Genomic DNA, 25608 nt, shown 5'->3' with positions numbered 1-25608 from the left:
CCTACCTGCACAATCACAACAACTCACATTATATTAACGACTACCCTACACATTAGCGCTCATTAGCGAGAGCAGCAGCCTAACCCCTGGCAGCCAGTTCTGCGGTAATGCAGTGTTACCACAAGTAGCCTCACATTTGTATCACTCTACGAATTAAAGTTTAGCCGCATCACATCCACAGATGCAAAACATGGACATAAAGCAGGAACCAGAGCTTTGGAACCATCTACAAAAATGAGATAACTACTTCACCCTGAGTTTTAATTAAAATGGGCTTAGCCACTTTATTTTATTTTTTTCTGACAGCTCTCTTCCATTTTCTTTTTAAATACAATCTGCTCTCATTTTTCAGTGCCATCGTAGGGTTGGTGACCAAAGTACAGAAATAAAAATCACATGACTGAATTACTGCATTTTCCAAACACTTAGGATTTTATTGCTAGTAGCTAACTGCATTCACAGAACATCTGCTTTCAGTTCGTGGTGCAATCTCTATCTCAAACTGCAGCTATAACTGCTCCAAAGGAGCCCAGAGACAAGCCATAGCATTAAAGTCTGACCTACTTCCATCAAAGAATTGTTATCACCTCCTTTTCCTTTTCTCTCCTTCCATTCGCTTTGCCACTTGGCACCTTCCCTTTCCGGACTGGCTTCTGTTTGCAGAAACGTAGCTAACATCTACGTGTACTTGGGACTGGGAAAGCAGGATGAAGTGGAAGTTGAAGGGAATGACAGGCTTGCAATAACTTCACACCTTGAAGCCACAAGTTCAAATCCACGCACACGTAATTGAGCCCTTCTCTCTTCTGAACTTGCTGTACTGAGTGCTGTGAGGCACAGACACTTGAAATCCTCATGGACTTCAGTGGAAGGGAAAAAGCAGGTCAACACATCCTCAGTGTCTTTAGCCAAAACTGCCCTGTCATCGTTTTCTGAACTTTCTGGATGTCTGTGTGATGAAAGCAGAATATCCCTCAATGCTGGAAGAGCATTCCAGCTACTCCCTTTATTTTTTTTTTTCCCACTCTGCATTATGAACTAGCACATTAACTAGCAACTGGCAGCCACCTTCACAGACAGCAGCAAAGCCCTTTCTTTATTTAAAGGTTGTGAATGCAGAAAACAGAGCGGCGCATGCGGAAAATAGAATGGCATTTCCAAATAGGATTCCTGACATAAAGAGAGAACTGGCAGTAAATAAAAGACAAGATGAGAATCAATAGCATGTGAAAGAGAGAAAAAAAAGAACATAAAAGGAAGTGCAAGAACCTGGAGAGGAAAAAGGTAAAAAAAACACAAGATGACAACATTGTTTTCTTACATAAAATTTGTAGGGTTTGGGGCTTAATCCAAGCCTGGCAGAAACCTATAGCATAGCTGTCACTGATTTCACCACCCTTTGGATCAGGTCCTCTGTTTTTTCTTTTAATTTAAATTCCTGCCCATCCTGGTGAAATACGACATGTGATACCTTTGGAAAGGTACAACAGTAAATCCCCACTGGCCTCCCAAGATAACAGCAAAGCAAAAGCAGGCTGAACAGGCTGAACTATGCCACTGAGCCATTCCCTACAGCAGCAGTTCACACGTCTCAGCTCTGGGTTCTCTCCCTATACTGACAACCTGTAGCACCACACAGGGTCCCTTCTTCGCAGTTCACTGGGAATTGCAATTAAATGGAAGGTTTGCAATGAAAGCAAACATGCTAATGGAGTTAATTTTAGCAAACCACTAATGAGCAATACACCAGCCTCCTTTTTTACCCTTATGGCCAACCTCCTAATGTGCCTTCTCTTGCTTTATTGAAGTCATTAACAACTAACCCGCTGTCCTCCTTTTGGAAAACACATTTCTTCCAGATTCTGCTCCACAGGGATCTGAAAGAGCTTTTCCAATCAACAATTCATTGAATGAAGTCTCCAGAAGTCTGCTGTTGTCCTTTCCATCCCATGCTTGACCTTGAGCTATTTAAACCTAGATGGATTTCAACTCCGTAGTCCCACCAGCCTGCAGATTCTCCTCCCCGCCCTCCACCTGGGATAAGAGAGACTTTTCAGAACATGTTAGAGGAGGTCTGCTAAATGATGCATTGAAAAGAGCTGGAGGGAAAAACAACTTTATCATCATCCTGTGGTTCAAGCAGAAGGGGATAGGGTTCCTCAGTGCTTTAAAAGATAATGAAAAAAAAAAATCTGAGCAGAGAGCAATGCAAAAAAAGGAAAATTAATACTTTTTGATCAACAAATGAAAATGGGTTCAAGACAGCAAGGTCCCACAAGAGTCCCAGGCATGGTGTGTTCGGATGAACGCAGGCTCCATTCTAGTACTTTTCTTTGGAAGATGAAAGGGTAAAGGGGATCAGGAGAAAAGCTCTGTCCAGCTGCAGAGGATATGCTCTGAACAAGCATGGGAGTGAGACACTGGAGAAGTTACTGTTCAGAATTTAGATGCAGCAAGTTAAACTGCTGAAGCACCACTAGATAGCCAGGGGTGCAGTTTAGCATTTCTGATACGGATTCTGCTGCAGATGTTTGTAGTAGATGCAAGACGAAACAAATGCAATAGATCCTGAGTGCTGTATATCCTCACAGCTGCTCAGTCTCCAAGCAGCTGCAGGAATTTCAGTGGTGGTACAGGTATGTTGGCAGAACTCCACGGGAAGGGGCTATATATGTTTTCATCATTTGGTCTGAACCAGTGAGTGGCTTTCACAACCACTATCGCATTCCTCCAAAACTACTGTTTCTGCCAAAACACTGCCAGAATAACAATTTGTCCACAAACCATCAACATCAGAAAGTTTGCTAATTGCCCCCCACAAGGTCACGCTGCCAACTGGACTCTATTAACGTGAGACAAAAGGTCACAGAAAGCAGAAGCTAGAAAAGCTGTTCCATTTGCTTGCATTAAGGATCATGATTTGCCTAACCCTGTGTAATGGATCAGAGGAGAGGGAGAGGAGAAACAAGAAAAACCTTCCCAGCAGCAGCATCTTCCCCTGCTGAGCAGTTGTCCCCTCTAGCCTCGGAAGCATGAAGACACATTATTTAACAGAGTCAGATCAGGTTTTCTCAGGGGGGCAAGACCCCTTAGTTCAGAGATCTCCCAAACATTCATTTAGTCAGATCTTTACCCTTCTAGAATGAAAATTAGCAGAAGAACAGATTCTGCTCCCATAGCACCCTGCATCTGGAGCTATTCCATTGCTTTAGAGATCTCCAGAGTTACACCCAAGTATTCAGGGAAATCCCAAGACAATGTGCTACCCTACCTCCAGCCCTCCTTCAGGAGATGCTGGGTTCCATTGTTTGGGTACCCTTCTGTATTTGATGACTAATTAAATAATAACATATTAAAAGCCAAAGGTAATAGCTGTACAAGAAATTATGAAAGTACAGTGCTAGAAATATTAAGTCAAGCAAGCAATGCCATCACACACCCGCCTTCTTATTCCCCTCCTAAAAACCTATTTTAAACTGTACTTAGTTGGGCTGAAAATTGATGGAACTAACAAATTTTTAGAGCTAGCACAGGCAGAAGCATCCTATCATACAACTGAACACGACTATAGTTCAGCAGTATGACAGGTTACAAATCCCTATACATGCCTCTACATCCCTATACGTGCCTCTGAATCATATCCTGCCGCAGTATGGTCACTCCACAAAGCTTTGCCCACGTACTACAGTTTTTGTCTGCAAGTGGCCTGCTGGCTTCGAAGTCCTTTCAGAGCTCTGCCCACTCAGCCCACACCTTCCCATCACCATAATATTTGGCTCTTGGTCGTTGCCATACCTCCTGATACTTTGCTAATTATGTTCCTCTCCACACATGTTTTCTGGCTCACTCACGTCTCTCGGGTGCCAGCCCTGTTCCAGCACGAGGCATCAAAACAGCCGGGCAGTTCCAAGCAGCATTTTCTTGGTTTCCCAATGTTTTCTTGTGCTGTGCATTTATTTACGTTCATCAGGCTTTTCATCTATCCCCCATTTTTTAAAAACCATATACCAACCACTGCCTAACAGGCCGATCTTTGCATCAGTTCACCTTGTGCAAAAGCTATTTTCTAGTAACCCATGCAGGCAAGCCTCCTCCACACAGGCATTTCTTATGGCACCAGGTATCTATTCACAAAACCAAGGGCTCAGAGGTGGTGACTTTGTTTAGTAAGTGAGAAACAACACACCTTGCTTGATCACATTGCTGCAGGCACCCAAAGGAGCAAAAGAAGAAAATTTCTGCCTCAAACACTTCTGATCAGAGACTTGTATATATCCAACAGCACTACTGAACACTATTTCCTGAAAAAGGCCTCCATGTCTCCTCATGCTGTGCAAGGACTACCAAGGGGACGTGCCAGGCTCCGGGCATGCACCCCTCAGACCACTTCCACCCACAGAGCCCTGGCCCCAAAAGCCCAGAGCTCTTACCAGGGTGTCCCGAACTCCTCCTGCTGCATCTCCATGCTGCCACCCCCTGGAAAAGCCACCCTCAGCCTTCCTCAGGGGCGGCGACTTCTGAGAGAAAATGAAGGCCTGGGCATCGCCGTGTGGAAAAAAAAAAACACCCCAAAACTCAGGGAGGTGTTATTATTATCACTCTTTTTTCCCCAAAAAGTCATCACTTTGTCCTTCCCAAGCTGGCAAGCAACTGTTGCCCTGCAGGGAGCCAGGCAAGGGCGGTTCCTCACACGCCACCTTCCCCATGCGCTTCCCTTCTCCTCCTCCTTCTCCTCCTCCTGCCGCGTGCTCACCGTGTTTAAGGCTTAAAATGGCGGCCACGGAGGGCCTGAGGCCCATGGGTGCAGGGGAGAGAAAAAAGCAGGGGCCAGCGGTTGAAAGAGCAACTATGCCCTCTTGGGAAGGTGCTGGTGAGGGGGTGGGACTTCCCTCAGGTGTGTGCTCCCGTTGCCCTCATGGTCCCTTGGCCTCTGTGTGCTCCTCCCTGAGGCGGGCTTGCCTCTCCTCTGCGGGGCTGCACCCGTGGGGTGGGAAGCGCTGGGGAAATAAGGGTGCTGTGAGAGAAATAAGGGTGCTGTGGGGATGCCCGACAGAGGTGGCATGCCAGAAGCAGAGGTGGCTGGAGCTATCAATCACACTCCCCGTTTCTAATCAGCAGCACCCCGGCTGGTGAACAAATAGCAACTCATTTGCAAAGCTTTTGCTCTGTTCTCTCATTAGCATAAGTATTGTTTTCCATTATCCATGGTGATTTACATTAAACTAATGCAAATTCATCTGTCATCTGAGCATATCTGAGTAAAGGGCAACTGTGAATTCAATTAGTAACTATTTGCCCCTATCCTACTAGGAAACTGAAGGTGTACAGTGCTGTGTGGGAGCTGCTTGATGTGTGGCTTGGATCCTGTGTGACCTTACTGTAGTAGAAGCAGACTTGCATTTCTTTGCTACATCAGATTTGAACTTGTAGATACTGATAGCATCAGTAATTCTGGCTTCTAAGCTAAACCTAAGCTTTTACAGCAGTTCCTCACCATATGATGAATGGTAGTTTTTATCTTTCCTCCACCATTTTATGAAGTGACAGTTTGCCCAACCGTTTGAAATCCATTGCTGTTTGTTGTTACCTTGGATGATTAGAAGTGAGGTTAATATACCTGGGTATTTTCCTGAATTTAATGTAGTCAAAGGAGAGAAGTAGCCATAAGCCAAGCTCTTTTCCATGTGCTTCACGGACATCCAGTTTCATGTAATATTTTTGCAACTGTAGAAATCTGGTCCTGGAAAAAAAAAAAATCTGCATTGTGGGTAATGCTCTTGCACAATATTTGTTCTATACTGTAATTCTTTTTGTTTCATCCAGGAGTGTTGCATTTGCTGGCAAGTTGTTGCTATCGTCCTTTCAGTAGTGTTTGCTTGCCTGTGTTGTAGAGTACACCCGTTCTTCCTCTAGAAAGAGGAATTCAAAATCCAGACTGTACTTCATTGAGTTCTGAGAGATCCTCCCAGAAAAGTGCTGCTGAAATACATTACCAGTTCACATTATGCCATGGGGAGAAGGTGATGGCAGGGGAGTTGCCTGATGCTTCTCCTTCTGGATGCTCTGAATCAGATGGGATGGGAGCTGTACGAATAAACAAAAAGTCCACAAAGTACTTGCCTGCACCACAACCACCCAGGCTATAATTCTCTGGGGTGCATACACTATAAATTCCTTTCACTGCTGGCATGTTAATGGCACTTGGGGAGATGTCACTTCAAAACTAAAATGAGCAATGACACACCAAGCAGCAGAAGGTAAATGGCTTTTAACTGGATAACATGTCAGTTAAAGGCTAAATTATTTCCCTGCTGTCACTTCCCTTTACTATGTCGGCTGGTGTTATTGGCCATTACTGACAACGGTCGAGAGAAATGATGCCCTTGGCCCTGGGGCATGCTGATTACCTTTGTAGGTATCTGTTTATGGTAAAATAATAGGCAGACGGAGTTGAAACAAACTTCTTTTCTCTAAGATACATAGAAGTGACTTGTACAATGAGGTATCACCACTTACATGACAGTGTTTCACTAGTGACCAGATGCTTGTGGTGTCTTCCAGACAGATTTGCCATGAAAGGAAGCTTTCCCCAGGGTGGTGAATGTTTCCGGTCAAGGGTCATTGTTTGGGCCTTCTAGCTCATGAAGAAAACTTAAGGTCTAAATATAAGTCTGTATTGGTCTATGACTCCTACAGGAGCTGGGCTCTGGGGACAAGATGTATCCTCAGGCATTCCTGTAAGACATTAGAATGGGAGAAGGAGCCTGAAACTTGGTATTTTTTGCAGCCTTTATGGGCTTCTAGATGATGGTAATCAGAATCCATTTTTCTAGATGCTGTGCTATGTCTAATGCCAAGGTAAACATTGCTGCTTCAGAATCTTCCTGAAAGGTTGAGGGGTTTGTGTGCACGTCTCAATTACATGGGTGAGCCATTGCATGAAGGTAAGTGGTAAAAGCAGCAATAGGTGCTACGAAACTCAGCAAAATCAGAATGTTAAAGAAATTCTGAAAATTAATGTATTATTTATACAGTGGTTTTAGTATTGAAAAAGCTACTTAGTATTGAAAAAGCTATAATTTTTAAGGCTTTCTCAGCAGACTAATTGTTGTTAAGTAGCAGCAGAGCGGAGGAATTGATCTCTAGATTGCAAAGCAGCGAAGCCAGAACTTTCTGCTTCTGTTGTCTAGGTACATTTTGAAAGCTGCCCCTGCAGAAATGGCCCTGTGGTTCTGTTTACAACAGTGATGCCAGATGGTTACAGTTGTGGGAGGTGACTTTCTCATTTCCAGATGTTTTGAGATCCGCAAGTCAAACTAGGCCTTTTCTGTATCATCATCCTCAGTAATAAAGGTTCTGCAGGGCAAATAAGGGCTTTATCTACACACCTGTACAGCCAAACTGCTTTTGTATTGACTGATGTGAACTGGTCTAGGCTACTTAAAAAAATTAGTTGAGATTTAGTAGGTTCCTAGCTGTTCTCCTATATTTGGGTATACTCTGAAGTGGCAGTAAGTTAAAGGTACTAAAATATTTTTTTCCTTCAAGCTTTAGCTGTTCAGAATTCATCTAGATAATGATGACCCTATCCTTACCCAGTTTAGGGCTTCAGTCATTCATTTAAATACCTTAATGGGAGGTAGGTGAGTAAAAGCCTAGGCAATGAGTGGTGGTGTGTAGTGAAGCTACTCATCATGCTTTGAGTGTGTTCCTTGTGCCCTTTGAGTTCCAGAGATCCCTGGGTATCAGAGTCCAGCTTGAGAACCTGAATCGAACAGGTGCTCAGACTTCCTGAAAGCGCCTGAAATGTGGCAGGAATCCTTTAAGTTCACTAGCAAACACTTCGAAAAACAGATGGTTTCTTTGCAACAGAACCCTGAACATAACAGGAAAATAGAAGATACTCTCCTCCCTCTCTTAGCTGGAGAAAAGAATCTTAAAAATGCCTTGCATGTGCTAAATAAATAAATTTAAAAATGAACCTTCTGGCCAATCACAGTTTAGCTACCCTGCAATTAAACAAATCCACAAACTGGCAACACATTTACATCTCATTAAGGGGAGGCAAATGCAGCAACTGCATGAAAATTTAGAAATTAGACACAATTACCATGTTGGCTGGAGGCAGGAGCAGGGAGCATTGTCAAAGGAGGCTTTTAAGAGAAGTTTGATGGTTCCTTAATTGGCTGCTGCCTCCCCGGTCCCACCCAGCTCTGCTGTTTAAATGAATTAAAAAAACAAAACCCAACAAAGTCATTGATGCTCTGCCTATCTCTGTAGTGCAGCAGCCCCGAGGAGTTAATGAAGCAAGACCCACAGAGGTCTGCCAGAGAGCTGCAAACCTCGAGGGTGCTCCCCTGACATGACGCTGGGCAGCCTTCCCAGTCACTGAGGGACAAGCCTCTGCTGGCCTTTTTATGGGGTTTGCAGAGACAAGGCTCAGACACTGACCCTTTTGCTCTTGCTGTGCTCTGCAGCTGCGTCCAGTCACATAATGAGTTGTTTTGAAGGGCTAATATACTTGGGATTGCAATGCAGCACTCACAGAAGTTTGTGGGTGCCTTTGCATCGGATTTAAGGGTCAGAGTATTTGTCTGATGTCAGTGGTGATGTCTGCTAGTACAGAGGTATTTTTTTGTGCATGTACAGCATCCTTCCTCTTCCCTTGTCTCCAGCAGCTACCTTATTCCTCTGTGTGTTTCTTAAGAGGTGACAGGTTTGTGTTGGTTTTGTCCTGCATTAGTGGTGGTCTGGCACAAAGCAAGAACCCCAGAACCAAGCTCTGATATCATGCCCTATAAAAAAAGACCTAAAAAAATAATAGCTCAGTGTTAACAAATTGGGAATGGTTGTGGTGATTGCCCATTTGTGTGCAGGGACCTTTTGTCTTGGAGCAGAATATTCACAGTAAATACTACTTAGGTGTTCCTCTGTATTTTTGGAAGATTTGAGGCCTACACCTTTACTTTCTGAAACGTACAGCCCCTTAGCACAGCTTTCTGCATTGCTTCGGCAGCAAAGTCCAACTTGGCACAACTGAAACAAGTTAATAGGGGAATGAATAGAAGTCCTACAGGCTGGCGCATACCCTGCATACCAATTGATACAGTCTGTCTGGTGCAGGGGAAGGCAAAGAAAGAAGAGAGTTTTTCCACGTGTCCTCAACTGATCCCTTGAAAAAATGGAAGCAGTACAAATTTAGAAATAATTAAAAAAAAGAAAAAAAAAAACCTGTTTAAACTAGATTTTTTTCTAAAATGTTGGCATATATGACCACATGCCTGCACCTTCATTGTCTGTGAGGTTCAATTGACTTTAAGCAGTTTTATCAGCATTTATATGCCACCTGCACTGTGCTTGTTTTTCTTAGTATTTCTTTTGATGTCTTGTTTTTCTTCCCTTGAAGGTAGTTTTGAAATTGGCATGTTTCCTGATTGCTCAGGTATCTCTGATCCATTGGATTAGTCATTTTGCTGGGCTCTCCGTGACCCTGAGGAGAAGCTTTATCATTCATATAAGAATTGATGAACAGCGTTGACTTGTGAATTGGTAAGCAATTAAGGACATTGTGTCAAGGAACCGATGAAAGCTGTAAGGGTCCATAAGGGATTTATATGCTCTGCTGTAGATGAGAAACTGTGTTGTCAGTAATTGAGGGGACTGTATGTGCAGCAGCGAACAAGTTCAGAGCTGTAAACAGTTCCCGTGGCATTAATCGTCAGCCTGTCATTGAGTTCAGGAGTGTTTTGCCCCTGACGTGTGCGTAGCCTTGATATGAATAGCTAATGTAGGAGAGGTGCGTGGTTAACACTATGCTTTGGCTGAAATGTAGGTTTCTGTTTGGGGGGCTACAGAACCTCTGTGAAGGTTCCTTTTTGCAGTATTGCTCTATAGCTCTCTTCCGCGCGGTGCACAGGAATATCGTGCATAGCAGAGGAAAGGCACACAACTGGCCAGAAAACTGCTCTGGCCTGATGCCACCGCAGTCTGCATCCCAGCCAGCTGCCCTAGTGACTTTCTGCTTTCTATGTAAAAAACAAAAACAAAAAAACAGCACACAGCTTATTCCTAAGGTAGCTGCCTAGGAAGGGTTAATACAGATGGTATTCGGTGCGTGGCTCCTGCTTTTGGCTGATGTTGGAGTTGGTTTCATTTTAATTTTATTATGAAGATATCTTGCTTAGGAAATCAGAAGAGGGCTCTAGCTGCTCTCATCTTGCCAATTCATCGCTTCTTCCCTGAATGTGCATCACAAGGATCTCGGGAGTAATTCATACAAATGTATCCTAGCATAGCCAACAGAAGCAATTTCAGCTGGAACCGAATATAATCCACTTCACCCCGGCATCAGATAAAGGGAAGGGGACCTTCTATTACTTTGACTCTTTGTTTTTTGCAAATATTCAGATAGTACAATGACGTATTGAAAGATAAAATCTGGAGATAGATATGAAGGGTAGAAATCAAAAACCTGCGTATAGTTGCTTGCAGGCTCCATGGAAACTGGGCTTGTCGTCACCAGCTGGAGTTGCATATACATGAATTTGGGCATCTGTAAGAATGAAATCAAGTTTTAATCTTTTGTTTCAAATGTCACAGTGCAACTGGATTATAAACCCTGAGCTCTTGGCTTTGGCAGCAGCAGCTATTGATGAAGATGTCATATATTTAAGCATGTTGGAACATTTTCTTGGTCTTTTCTGAGTGCTCCAGTGCCTCGCTCTTAGGAAGAAAGCAGCAGTTGTCTCCTTGCGACCTTATTCTTTGTGTAGTGAAACAAATAATATTAAACGGATCCAAGTAGGTGTAATTCTCCTGAGGATCCCATCTTTTACTTATCTGCATTAATTGCCTCAATATGCCAGCAACAGATCTGGAAAGCCCTGGTTAAGATAAACTCCTGCTGTGCTGGGTGCAGTTTTATGAAGAGTGGAGGAGGAATTGAGAACAACAAATTAAAACTAATCTCATCTCCTAAAATATTTGATTACACAAACTCAATTTATTACACAGAGCTGCCCTTTTAAACATGTACAAGCTGGTAAGACAAACAGGGCTGGGAGAGGAGGGGGGAATTAACCCCAAATTTGTCCTACAAGAAAACCTTCTGTAATCTGCTGTAGTAATAGCTTGAAACGCTGCCCTAACCTCGCTGTAAATTAACATGTTTAGCACACTCCATGAAAAGGATTGTCTTATAAATCAGGGTCTTTGCAGAGTGTACTCTGTGGTGTCTTGGGACCTGGGAATCTGAAGTTACCTCTTTAACGAACCTCAGACTGAGCGGCAAGCTGCCAAAGCGTTTGGACTGGAGCTGAGACACCCTCTGTGTCAAGTAACCAGGAGCCTGTGGGCCTGGAGTGGATGGCTTTCTCTTTTCCTTGTTTTTGGAAATTTCTTCTGTAAGAAATAACAGATGATTTGTGCAAAACGTGTTTATCTGCTGCTTGTTCACCCATTCCCCTGATGTGTGTTTCTCAGGCTATTTTGAAGCATTTTCCTTGTCAAACGTCATTGCCTTCTCATTTTAATTGATCTCGAAGCACGTTTTTGGGTAACCCAGGAGTAAAGATTCACTGTGATCCCTCTCCATCCCAATCGCTGCTTTATTCTTTGAGGAAGCAAGGGTTCTCCAAAGGCGGTCTAAACCGAGTAGAGGTTGTTTATGCTTCCTTTCATCGCCCTCCCAGCTGGAGCAGAGGTGAGAGGCGCTGCTTGGTAAGCTGCCTGGGAGCTGCCTTTGAACAACAGGGAAATAAATTCCGTGCTGGAATTCAGCAGCCCCTCCAATCAATGTACTTTCCAATTAATTTCTTTGTATAAGGAGGACTTCTGAAAACAGTGTGCTGCTGTTAGCTCTGGCTTTAATTTATTTTGAAAAATGCGTAATTATCAAGCTGTGAGCAAATTGCCATGCCTTTCACCTGGCTCCTTTCTGAACTCATTCGCATTCAGAGGAGCCATTGATTAATGAACAGAGCAGCAGAGGACAAGGATGATCCAATGCAGCTACGGGCTGCATACGGCAGAAGTAATGCCGCAGGAGAACATCTGTTAGGGCCTCTGTTGGAAACCACTGGCTGAGGCAATGCTGCCCCTTATTGCAGACAAAGACAAAAAATGGGTCCTGTGAGATGAACTTTGCCCATTCCTTCACTTGAGCTGTGAATGAGCAGAAGCGAGCCCTGTTTCTCAGCCCCTTCCTGTGCTGTGTTTGTGTCAGCTCTACCAGCACATGGACAAGCGCAGATACCAAGCCCACATTAAATTCATGTTTTCTTATGGGAGAAAAACAAAAAATCAACAGTTCTTGTGGAGTACAGACATGCTGTGCTGGGCACAATGCATGGGACAGTGCTTGTTTCTCCTGCATTCATGAGGACCAAAGGATTCTTCCTCAGGCATGCTTCTGAGCCCTTTTTAGTGTCCCCTTTTTCCTTTGCTGTGCCTTTTCCACACCTGTGGGACGAAGAGGAGCTGGCTGTAGCCTTCTGTGCTGGTCTATATAATGATGTTCTGTGCCTTTCCAGGGGACACATGTGCCTGTGAGGCTCATGGCCTGTTTCCCACTTCTGATCATACAATCATCATGTTGGAAAAGACCTTGAAGATCAAGTCCAACCCTCAGCCTGCCCTACTGAGCCCCATTCTTCCCTGACAGCTGGATTTTGTTTACGAATGATGATGTAGTTCCTAATTAGCACTGGGAAACTGAACTTATTGTTGCTTAACCATTGCTTGTTGAAAAGGCCAGAGATGAGAAACTTACCCGTGTATGTAGCCATCGATCTCGTGAAGTTAAATTCAGAGCCACCTGTGTAAGCTGGTGCTTTTTGTTGCTCTTCAATATGGAAATTACACATTTTTCACTTCCTCTAAGTTCTTGGTGACTGTTCTTCCCCCTCAGCCTCTGTCCTTGTTAGAATGACAGTCTGTTACTGGGTGTCAGCTGCACATCAGCTAGCAGGTGTGAATTCGCAGGAGATGAGATAAAATAATTTCTTCTGCAGTGCAGGTGACTTAAACGTTGATCAAGGTACTGACTGAGTCAGAGCAGCAGCTATGTTACATCCCTTGCGACTTGTCATCTTCACCCTTGCTCATCTCGGGTGTCGCTGTAGGTTTGCACAGACCCTTCTCTAGCAAATAGAAGTTCGGGCCTGTGGTTTTTGTCGTGTCCTCCAAAAAGGAGTCGTAGCTCTGGTGCTTTCACGTGATGTGAAAACACCTAACTGCTGGAAGACAGACAGTGCTTCAAATATCCCTCTTACAGCCCACTGAACAGCTGTCTGGTAGTGCTGGGTTCAGAGCATTATTACGCCAGGCTAAACTAAAATGGTTTAACACGCAGGGGAAAAAAAATTATATGCATCTTTCTCTATTCTTTTATGCCACATTTTCCCTTTGGTTTGGAGTCCTTGGGGTGGCTACGTATTTGTCTGGGGGGAGAGTGAATGTGGTTTGTTTTGTTTCTTTAACTTCTTTGGGCTAAATTGCAGAAGCGCTGATAATCCAAAGCTTTTAGGAAGACTTTGCCAGAATTTGGGGCTGGCAGTAAGGCCTGCCAGAATTCGGGGCTTTGCAGGGTCGGACTGTGATCCCTCTGATTTGTTGGACTCTTTGTGGCTCCCTGTTTCTGCAGGAGTTAAGAACTGTGTGTTAACATAATCGGGTTCTAACGTAATAACCCCTCTAGGCTGTGCGAGCTTTAAGCCGATACCGTGAGAAGTAGGATATCAGCTCCAAAAAGGGGAGGAATACTTTATTCTATTGAATTTGCACTGGAGGAATTAAAAAAAGCCTAGCATCTGAGACCAACAGTTTCTTAGAACCCTGCTACAATCCATTTAACAAATTGTTTCTACTCTATCTTCACCCTGGTTGTTCTTATTATGCCCGTTATCTGATGGTTATTTAATCTATATTTTGTAATTACTTCCCTTCTGTCTTCCACTTCAACATACATTCATTTTCTTGTTGCGCTAATGCAGTGACCTACATTATCCAAGCTGTAAAAGTCAATTATGCTGCCTGTGAGTTTTCAAGTGGCGTTTAGCAAATGGGTTTGTGTATTATCTACCTGTTACCTGGTTCAAGCCAGGACTCAGTTTTTCCCAGGCACTTCGTAAAAGCATCTCTGGAAATGCAACTGTTCTTCCAGATTTGGATACCACTTGTACTTCAACAGTGTGGGGAAGGAATACAGGACGTCTTGTCCACACATATAGATGATAACGAACGTGCATTATACTTTGCAAATGAAGCATTGCATGAGTTGTCTACCCACTGAAGCAGGAATACATTGCTCCAACCTGCTCTGTGCAGGTCTCGCTGTACTTTTGGGTGTAGATTTTGCATCTCTGATATTAAATCTCAGGCTTTAACTCCAAGCTGTGCTTGTACCGCCTGATAGGTAAGAGAGGTATCGTCGTTACCAAATGGATTACAAAATCATCTGTACCCAGCAAATGGTTCCCAGGGGGCAGGTGGGTGGGGAGAGTTGTTTGTTTTTTAATCAAGCCTCATTCATTAATGCTTGAAGCTTCCCTGCATACACATCATCACCCTTCGTGCCTTTCCCCGGCTTCCTGTTACAATATTGAGATGTGAGCACATTACAGATGAAGTTAAGAGCCCATGTTAATAAGCTCTCTAGACCCATGCTAATTTTGTAGTAGAAGAAAAGGATGTATCAGAGGGAATTTATTAGATAGAGGTGCAATCATTCTAAAAAACTCCTGGCTCTTCCTTCGTACGAAGGCTGATTGCTTTATGACTTGACACCTTACAGCAGCACTCTTGGAGCATCACTTTTAGAAAGGTTCGCCAGCCCTTTGACAGTGCCACGTGCACACATTTTGATATATGTGGGGAATGTGTATGCCTGTAACACGTGCGTAGATGTGCATGTGTTCTTATAGGGAAATCCTTTCGCAGCAGACGGATGTGCAAAGAGAGGGATTTAAACGTGTCCTCTGCATTAAAATGAATCATGTCAGAGGCATCGGTGTATGCGTATTGATTGACATACTCAAGACTTGCACAGTACGTCCAGCATTTGCTGACATTGGCATACACACGTGCAGCTGAGGATGTCTGCTAAGCACGTGGACAGCTTTGAAGCAGAGGAACACGGGCAGAAGGCTCACATCCTGTCACGGTGTCTGTAGTTCCCTGAACAAAACTGGCATTTAGCGATCGGTTCTGAGGCTAATTGCGGAAGGGTGGGCAAAGATTCTTTATCACTGCCCTCTGATGCTGGCGTTTTGTCTCCTCAGATCATGTCGGTTGGATTGCCATGGGATGAACCTCCTCCAGGAAACAGGGTTGTCAGTGCCTGTGGTCACTCTTCGTTAGTCTACACTGTGCCATTTTCAACTTCTCTACGCTTGCTGCATTTGCAACGACGCCTTCACCGTGAGCTATATACACACCTAGTTTATTCTGCTCCTCTACATCAGCTTCAGGCTGTAGAAATTATGCTCAGAATGTGCTTATGAGGCATTCTTTCTATAGCTAAATGTGTAAAATTACTTGGGAGAACTTGTCCTTTCCCACTTGTTTTTTCTTTTATCCTAAGTGCTATCTGTATATGGCCTATATAAAAAAATTTTAAATTAGAGGAATGGTTCCCTGCGAGCAGTAGCTTCTGTGCTGCTTGACAGGTGCTCATCGGGAAACGTTTGAAGCGTTACAGTTTTTAAAGAGGGAAGCATGTGGCAGTTTTTCTAAGGCATTTAGGTATGGAGCTGGTTGTTAGTGTGCCACTGTGTTCTCCATCAGTACCATATTTGAGTACAGCCTAAATACCATCTGATTTAGCTTCCTTTTTTTTTCCCCCCCTTAGAATTCCTTCTGTTAAAAGCAGCTGTTATTCCTTCATTTAAGAAAGAGAATTAAGGCAGAGAAAAATGAAATTACTTGCCCGAGGTCACTAGCAGAACTAGGAACAGAGTGGGGGTCTTGCAAATTGAAGCTCAGCGCTTTAATCACGAGCTCAGATTTAAAGGCTAATGTCTGAGGGTTTTCTTTTTTGGGGGGGGTTACATATCTAAGGTTTTTAAGGGAGCATTCCATATGGTGCGTTATAAGCTAGTTTGAATCTGGTTATGTTTTGATACCTGGCTTTCTAATTATAACAGCTTCTAGGGTGGCTTGAAAGCATAATTATTATAGGAAGTTGCAAATAAACTTTAAGAATAACCAGAAGGCCCCCATGAAATCACGAATATAGCCGGAGAGTAAAAACTAAGTAGATCTTAGCATCGTTTTTGAGCTTGTGTTCCTTCTTGTAACCCTGTCAGTGCATGAACGTGTACCTGGGGCTGGCTAGCTGTAGACAACATGGGGGGAGTTGAATAGCTCTGCTCTAAATGTGTTTTGTCACTGGATTTCCGGAGATTGGTTTGGATGATGGTAAATGTCTGAATTCTAATATATGCTCGTTGGGAGGCATTTAGCAATCAGGACCCTCAGTGCGGGAAGCCCAGCTGGGAAGACAGACCTGCACAGGAGCTAATGCTACAGAAAAAAAGGTCTTTATTTCAAGAACCTTAACAGCAAATTTGATTTCCACCAGCCTAGTGTTTATAGACTGGTATTCTCTCCTCTACAGGAAGGCAATCTGAGCTTTCACGGGGCTCCTGCTGGAAAAAATCAAATAGGAAATTCGTGCAAGGTTTGCAGTAACAAAAGGGCAGGTGAGGATGCAACTGGTTGTGTTAGTGGGAGGTGAGGGAAATAAGAGATGTGGGAGAATGGCTCAGTAGGGGAGGAGGAAGAAGTTGCTGTCGGCCTCATTGCACTTTGAACAGCTCATGGAAAATGCTGCAGTCTGCTCTGAGTCACCTTACCTAAACCAGGTTCTCTGGAGAGTGAGCTCTTTGTCCACTAAGGACAAAAGGGAAGAGAATGGGAAGACAGTACCAGAATGTTTGAAGAAGTTGCATTCCTCAGATGGGATTTCTGCATTTCCCTTCAATTCTAATTGCACCCGAAGGGAAAGCTTTTACCAAAATAGTTTCATGCATGTATTTATTTTTATTGACTTGAGAATGAGCAAGGAAAGACGTCAGTGAAAAATGTGTAGGCTTCATCTTGCAGCGGTGAGGCTGACAGTGTGCCCTGGGTCCCCATGAGCATCCCTGGTCACGTTTGGACTGCAGAACTGGTGTAGGCAACGTGCCTCGTGTTCCTTTTCTCCTTGCACGTTCACTGCAGTTTGCTGCCAAAGGAAACCAGGACGTGCAGAAGGATGACAGGCAGCCAAGCCTTATCTCAGCAGTGGCAGCCGGGTTGCTTTCAGAGTGCTCTGGAAAAGCAGAATGTATGTCCGTTATCCCTGCTGCAGACAGAGCATATATTCCCACTCCTTTGTGGATTCCCAGTAAGGCAAGCCACTGTTGTTATCTAGAACAAAATCCTTTGATGCCCTTTACAAGATGCAGGGATTCTTAACAGAACCTGAGCGTGGCCAGAGGGATGTGTTCAATTATGAATCTTTTTGCAAATTCTGCAGGCTGACTTTGGAATACTAGTTAAATGGAAGTTTTCAAATGAAACCTGAGGGAAGCATACTTATCACAAGATATTCACTACATTAAACTAAGCCTCTTCTTTATGTAAGATTAATTTTTCAGGGCAGAGGTGCCCACTGGTCTAAAAGAATAATTATTTCTTCAGAATGACCCTCTGTAAAAGGAGAGGAAAAAGGTATGTCATACCAAAAAAAAAAAAAGCATGCTTCCGGCAGATGAAAGTTGTATGTTACAGAAAATAGCTTTTTGACAGTATATTGTTGTGAAAAATTAAGGTTATGTCTGCATATCTCTTGTGCTTTTTATTCTGAAACTGCAGCCTTTCTTTTTTAATAAATAAATAAATAAAGTTACTTGGACCTGCTTATTGGGTAAAATACATTCAATGAAGGAAAAAAAAAAGAAAAATATTAAGTACTTTAGTGGTAGGGGAGTGTGAAAGGGTGAATGCAGTGCTGTTGCTCTGAGTTACTGAATAAATAAGTCATTGAGTACCACGATTTTCTCAGAACTACCATGGCCTTTACTAGTATGTCTTGGTCCAAGCAGTTTGGCTTGGTTCAAAGTTACTTGCCTGCATAGTGTCTGAGCACCAGGGGTTTTCACTGTACTCTTGTTGTGGATAGGCATGTATTTATATTTCCATTCATGTTGTTAGCAACAATATTGCCATAATTCTTAGTAGCTGATGTGCAGTAAGTGCTGTACAGTGTGACAGATGTGGGACGGAGGCCCAGGAAGCTGAAACACAATGCATCTTTTTACACTGTTACTCGCAAAATGTCAAGTTTTACCCATCTGTCTGGAATCTGGGACAGATACTTAACTGCAAGACCACATCCTTTATGTAATCTAATGTTAATGCTCTGTCATTTTTGCATTTTACAGCTTGCCAAAGAAATAGATGAACGTGACGCTGGCCATCTACCATCCACTCAGTCTCGTGTTTCCTGTTTTGTCATGTAGGATCTTAATCAACATGAAAAGCAGCATCACATCCTCACCTGACACCTGTGGTACTGAAAGGTTTGTAGCTCTTGCTTTGTGGAATGTAGTTCTAACAAAGTTGAAAAGAAAGCTCATGCTACACTGGTGATACCCCTTCTTTGCTCGAAAATTTAACCACAGTTCTTTAGCCAGACCAGAAATGTTGCTTTCAACAAGGTCTTCTTTGGAAGGAGTAATGAACAAATAAGACCTAGGAATAAGCTATTATGAGGCATTAAATCCTCTTCCTAACTGCTTATTCAACACACACAAAAGAAGATCTAACAAGGAATTTCCAGAATTGGTATTAATCCTACTCTGAGGCTTTCTGGAGGTAAAGGTTGGCTCCTCTGGGGCATTCTCTCCTCTTCTATAAGCAATCACTCTTCTACAAATTCTCATAAACGTGGATGCTAAGTAAAGTTGATATAATGTGATAGATGTAGCTCTTAATTCAGGTAACACTCTGTACTACCCCATGGACCTTGGCATTGGATGGGGAAGGAATTTCAGGATGCTAAAGGGCATTTTTTCTTGCATAGGCTGTAATAAAACAACAGCCGCTCTTGTGATTATTGAGATTCTACTTGGCAAGAATCAACGTGTTTATACAAAAGCTGCCATCAAGACATTGTGTTACCATTCCAAATCAATACAGTTTGGGGCTTGTTTTTTGGTAATAATAAAAAAAGAATAATTATGTGAGCCTTTTTAAAAATAAAACATCTACTACAAAAGCTAAATGAGATAAATAACCCCAGACAGAGCAAGAAGGCGACCTCACTAAATTGAATCCAGTCAATTTTAACATTCACAGCGCTAGAGGCAATTTTAGACAGAGTGTAAACGTAATGGAAAAAAACAACACGTATTCCTGAAGCTGACTTACCAAACTTACAGTTTGAGCCCCTAATGATGATAAATCAATGATCTAGAAAATAAAATCCCTTTCCTATTAACCAGATGGGCACGCAAATTCTTCTCAGACTGGGATGTAAGCACCCAAAATTTTCAATTAGTTTCACATACCACTACCTTATAATTATAAGTAATTAGGTTGGAACATAGTGCAGACACACACATATAAACTGTCTTTCTCTTGCTTTCTCTCTCTATAAAACGTCTATCTCCTGATTTGATACAATTCCTTTAATTCAGTTGAAAGATTCTCTGCTAACATCATAAGAGATGCACTGAAGCAGAACTCTGAAATTGAATTACAACCTTTGTATTGAGCCAGAAAGGAAAGTTGTGATTATGAGGTCCTGCCTCTGCTGTTTCTTCCTTCTGTGCTCAACTTTGCAAGGCTTTTTTTGTGCCCTAATAATGCTTTTTATCTCCAGTACCATGGAGTGCAAGTGTCCTGTTAGCTGCCCAGCATGCTCTGCCTTCACCTGCTCATGTGGTTGCAGGTGATAACTTCTGAATGTCTGTGCCAAAACAAAAGCAGAAAAGTTGGGCAGGGAGAACTTGCGGGAGCTTGGGTCTGCATGGAAATTCTCCTGACTGGCTTCGTTGGCATACATTCATTGAGTTTAAGGTAGTCTGAACTTCATGCAAGTTTTGGAAAAACTAGCAGCATCTACCTGTCTGTTCTTTGGTAGTCTTGAGATTTTGCAAATTCCAGAGGTGTTATCCCAGCAGCGCCAGCAAAGGCTTTTTACTATGCCAAAATAACAGACATAAATCAATCTCTATGAAAACCTGAGAATTTTGCAAGTAGGATTTGTTTTGCATGGCATCTGATGGTATTTTACGTGAATTGCGGTGGTTATTCCCTGGGTGTTTCACTACTGCTGAGTTTAATGCAGTGTGCAAGATGCTTGCCTATTGAAAATATTGGTTTTGGAAAGCTTATGTGCGCAGAACCAGAAAAGGGAGAACAAGCAGAGGAAGCACAGCTTCTGAAATTGTGGTTCCAGTAAGGTAGAAGTGTTGGGGTCTCCATTTAAGCTTTAAGGGGGAAAGAAAACTTGAGATGATTGAAGAAAAAAAAGTCAAGTGTCTCCTGAAAGAAGAGGGACACCACTGTCCCAGAGGTTCTTCTCTTTTTAGTTTTGTGGTATGTTTAAGCTTCTGCATCTTTAAAAGTGTAAAGAATTAAAATAGGGTATAAAGTCACTTTTTGTAATACAATGTCTGCCATAACATAAGTTTTCTGTCTGTAATGACAGTGTAATTACATTCCAGTTTTGTTTCCAAATATGTAAATAATGCTTATTCCTATGACTGCAAGGTTAACTTTATGACAACATAACAACCTTGGCTATTACTCTTAATGAAGTGCTATTAAACTCCAGATATCTAACTACATCATATTTATGTTGCAATTATTGCTACTTGCTTGGTGCGTTTCCAGTTAGATAAATCAGTGGTAATTTCCAAAAGGCTAAAACAAATGCTTTGTGTAATTGTACTGTAATTGTTGGGTAATTACAGAGTAATTATATGATTATAAAATATGGTCTACTCTAACTTTTCTCTTGTTTTGGCATTTTTTTTCACTGCCATGCAAGGTTCCTAAGTAGACTTCATGACCATGCTGTATACCTTGAAGGCAGAGGGCCTCTGAATACCAGAAGTGTTGAATCGTTGCTACCATGAATTGTTCATCATGTGGACTTCAGCACCCAGGAAACTGTGGTGAAAGGCTTTCAGGGCCTGGTGCTTTGACTTTCTTCCTAACAAAATGCCCTCACCTTCCTTCTTGCAGAGTATTTGCTTACCTTTACCTGTTCACAAGATTTCTGTGAGGGTTTTATTTTCTTTTTCTCCTGTCCTTCTGTCACATTTAACCAAGTTGTCTCAAATCTATTTGGAGACTCAAAGACGCAGATGAGGACATAAAACCACTGAAAAAGCTGAAGTGGTGTTTTCACGGGAAACAACAACAAAAAAATTTGTGTTTTCAATAAAGCTGTAGGCAGAACGGTCCATTTACACTGATGTTATTGCCCTTTCTGAAACTATAATTTCATGCAACATCTTAAAGTATTCTGGTCTGGCTTTGTACCAGTTAGGATAATGGAATTACTAAGCACGTAAAAATCCTTGTTCTAGTTTGTGTGCTCCCAGAGGCATGTTCACAGGTACACATTATTTCCCTTTCTTTAAACTGGAATCTGTAGCTACTTGACAGAATTTCAATATGAAATACTTTGTCTCTCCCAGTTATTGAAATAACTGGGGATAAAACTGTCCACTGAAACCTTCACAATGCCTTTTTAAACAGCCCTTCTCTTATTGTTCATTGCTGAACAGTGTGTTCCCTTTCACACGCCCTGCAGTGTTCAAAAATTTGTTGGAGAACCTTTTTGTGTGTCTTGCAGACTGTAACTTTGGGCAAGGTTGTGCTCCAGCATCCTTGTTCCTTCTGCTGTGAATATGGAATGCATTCCCTCTGTGCCTCCCAAATCTTAACTAAATGGACAAGCTTCCCTTTATTCTGAAAGTCTGTCCATGCTGGGCATGGGGACTGTGTCTGTGCTAGCCACAAGTCCAGAAGATCAGATAGGGTACACACGGTATTGGAATGGCTACATCTCTGAGATGGTCCTGTAAGCGTTACTGTGGTTGTAACCATGTAGATAAGCCTGCAGCATGTTTGTGCTCTAATTGAATGCATTATCTGGCTAATCACAAGAACTTGCTGGTGGAATTGTTTTATTTTCCAAGTCTAGACTGGAATAGCTGTCAGTCTAAGCTTTGATGTTCTAATTCTGTTCATACAGATTCCTGGGGGGAAAAGAAAACACTATTTCAGAAGCAGTCAGGCATGAAAAGCAAAAGGTTCTTATCTGAGCTAATAGAAGAGACCTAACACATACAGCTGATAGTTCAGTGTTAACTTATGGTGCTGTACACAGAAACATGCCCTGAGTATCTATTCCCCAATATGTTTTCACATATGTTTGTAAATTACATGACACTTTTGAAAATGCTTTGCACGCTGCTTCTTGGTTTCTTAGGATTTTTTACGATCCTCTGAAAGGAAGTATTGGGATGCTGCTTCTGTTCACCAAGCTCTGTTTGACACAAGCGAGGTGGGAAACTTGCCACTTGAGTCACAGGAACTCTGGCTGCTCTATCACAGTAGGAGAGAATAGGCTGCTCGAGTTTGCAAACCTGATTCTCATGCCTGAGGGGCTCACTTCTTCCTTTCTTCCCTGCTGCTGTGCAGCTTTCACACTGGAGCCTTGCTGGTTTTAACAGCAGCTGAGAACTTTCTCATGCCAGTTTCTGTACTTTTTTTTTTTTCTTTTTTACTGTACGAATAACGCAAAAAGCTTGACGACTAGGAAACACTTTTGAAAATCTTTTCTTTCCCTTGCATGTTTTTGATGGGTAAAATTGTCTGGGGCCTCTTTCTCTTGCTTTTTGGTCATCATCAGATGTACTTGGGATTGATAAGAAAGAATCTGTTCTGTAGGGACTGAGCTATAGTTCTCTTATCCCTGTCTCTGACTGGAGTGAATCCAGAGCAGAAATATTTCTCTCAAAGCCTTATTAATTTACTTATTCTCCCCATGTTAGCAGACATTAATAAATCATGTTCTGATGACTAGCTGACTAACTCTTCCAAGAAAATCTTTCTACTGAGAGGTCTAGGACAAAATACAATGCCACGTGTTCATAGGTTAGCTTTCCACTTTTGAGTGAAATTCTTTAGTTTTTTTTCTTGATGTCATTTGTTCTTTTTCCATACAGAAACCAATGAAGGAGTTGAAATGCTTGGTACAAGATGTCATGCAGTCCACTTATACACATCTATATGTGTTTTTCTGCTGTGTGTATTTGCATGAAGTATCACTCCATGCTTTTATCAAAGAATGAGGTAATGCAGACTTGAATACTACTGCATAGATGTGCATGCATGCTTCACACAAACATATTTTATAGACTTGTATCTTCTGATGTTTGAATGCATTTTTTGTCACGTTGATTTTCTGTTCATTGCTGTTCAGGCTTATTCAGGAGATAACATGCTGTCATGGGTGCCTAGTCAACTCGGGGTAAAATATCAAGTCACAGAGACAGTGTGACTAAGACTGGAAACAAAATGTGTGTTCTTTTTCTTGACAGGTGCTCTAAGTTCCAGGAACTTAGAAATGTTTGCTGAAGCAGCCATAGCAGAAGCCCCTATCTTAACGCCAAATTTTCAGCACTTAAGCATTTATAATCAGATTTAGGTACTCAGCCAACACAGTCTTTTTCATGGTAAGGAGAGTTTATTAGTCTGCACTAAGTTGCACTTTCAAACCAATGATCTCAACTCCTTGAGAAGAAACCATTTTCATGATTAATCCTGAAGTTTTGCTCCTGGAGCTTTTCTGAAATGAGAGAAAAGCAGAAGCTTTGAAGCTAATTTAAGCAAAAGCAAGGAAGCTTGCACTCCATCTGTAATTCCAAACCTGCCTTCTGAAATAGTAATTAGAGATATTTTTACAATAAAATTTCCCCATCATGCGGATGGTCAGATGGATGGGCAGGCTTTTTCTCCTCATGCTCAATGTAAATTAGAGTAGGGAACTGGTTAGGCAAGGCTCTTGGGTTTCATTTCCAACTTTACCACTTATTCCCTGTGTGACCTATGAGTAACAGTTTATTTTAGCTAATGCTTTGTTTGTAAAATTGAGATGATTATACTTTTCCTCTGGGAGAAGAGGGGAACTGTGCTAAGGCATAAATCAGACAGTGGAAAACAGCGTAGGAGAAACTTGCAAAAAACTTCGGTTGCTACCCTGGTCTCCCCCAGGCATTTGTAATGCTTTTATGTTGGGAGAGGGGTGTTGCACAAAACTAATAACCCATGCAGGTTTATAATCTAAAGTTGTAATCATGCAAAGATTTAAGCATTTAATGGGAAGATGCTAAGCTTGTTCCCAAGCCTTTGTAGGTTGGAGTGCAAAAAGACAAAAGGGTAAGAATAGCGTGTAAAACAGTGAAGCAGTTGGCTAGGTTGATAATGGAGATATGTCTGGGTAGTTTCACTTGTAAAAGTTTGAGCATGAATCTTGGTTTTTAATGTGGTTTGAGAACACAACTAAAAGTGTTACTGTCCAAATTTATTGTATTTTATAGTAAACTGAAGCATGTAGATTAGGAATCTGGTGCCTTAAGCTCCCTCTGAAGTTAGTGGATAGGAGGAGATGTGCAGAGCACAGCTCATCCCATTTGAAGTCTCTGCTTTGGTTGTGGAAGGAGCCTGGAGTAAGTAGGATGCTAATGTGGTTACCACAGGGAACGGCTTTAAAGTAAGGAGTGATAAATGCAAGGCAATATCTGTAAAAGAGCAGACTTTTTCTTTTCATCCCTTCGGTAAAGTGACTGTTAAAAGCCAATACAAAACATCTAGGAAGAGAGCATGTGTGTGAGGTGGGAAGCAGCCACGTGGTATTAATTGGAGAGTGCTGTCCTATTCAGAGACAGGCTGCATTTCCTCCTTCTTTTCACAAGGAGAAAATACTGGGGGAAGATCTTCAATGGCACAAGGGCAGTTCCATGCAATTTGATGGCTCAATGATAGGTGACCTTCCCTTGGGTTTTTGAAAGCTCCCCTTTAGTCCTTGAGTTAGAAACAAAGCTCTTAGAAACATGGGTGCGTGCACACACATGCTCCTTCTGCCAGCATTGGAGGGAATCTTTTACATCTTTTAATGAGCATTTTAAAATGTGTCAGAGCTGCTTGATTTCCTTGGCCTCATAAGGGAAGAAGCCAAGAGAGAGATTTAATCGTTCACGTGCCATGAATAAAACAGCTGTGGAAGTAGAATTCTTTTTCCAAAAATGTATTTGTTCAACAATATTCTGTGTATCAGCTGAGCTGGACAAACTGTGTAAAACTGGAAAGTCATAGGTATAGCAGTAGCACAGGATTATTGCAAAGGTGTGTGGTACAGCCCGTGGCTCCTCTTCACCCCTATCTGATGGATTTTCTCTCCAAAGAAAGCAAAGCTTCGAAAATCCCTTCCTACAGAATTCACCTGCTGTGCTGTATCTTTGTACGAGCCGTACAACAGATCGGAGGGAGGTCCCTCCTGAGTGATTTCCCGCTGCTCGCTTGTGCGCAGTGGGTCGGATTCTG

General features: G+C 42.4%; 2 long non-coding RNA genes across 2 annotated transcripts in view; one reads left to right on the top strand and one right to left on the bottom strand.

Moving 5' to 3' along the window:
- Positions 1–4698, bottom strand: part of LOC121058650 — a 69579-nt gene extending 64881 nt beyond the window's left edge. The window contains exon 1 of the long non-coding RNA XR_005814281.1: positions 4431–4698. This is a non-coding gene — a long non-coding RNA (uncharacterized LOC121058650). The remainder of the gene's footprint in view (positions 1–4430) is intronic.
- LOC121058651 lies at positions 4691–23270 on the top strand. The gene is made up of 3 exons (XR_005814282.1): positions 4691–4870; positions 18426–18563; positions 23232–23270. It is a non-coding gene; the product is annotated as an uncharacterized LOC121058651 (long non-coding RNA).
- The last annotated feature ends 2338 nt before the right edge of the window (positions 23271–25608 follow it).

The sequence above is a fragment of the Cygnus olor genome, chromosome 22 (assembly GCF_009769625.2).
Source record: "Cygnus olor isolate bCygOlo1 chromosome 22, bCygOlo1.pri.v2, whole genome shotgun sequence".
NCBI classification, from domain to species: domain Eukaryota; kingdom Metazoa; phylum Chordata; class Aves; order Anseriformes; family Anatidae; genus Cygnus; species Cygnus olor.
This window is presented reverse-complemented; position numbering and strand designations above follow the sequence as displayed.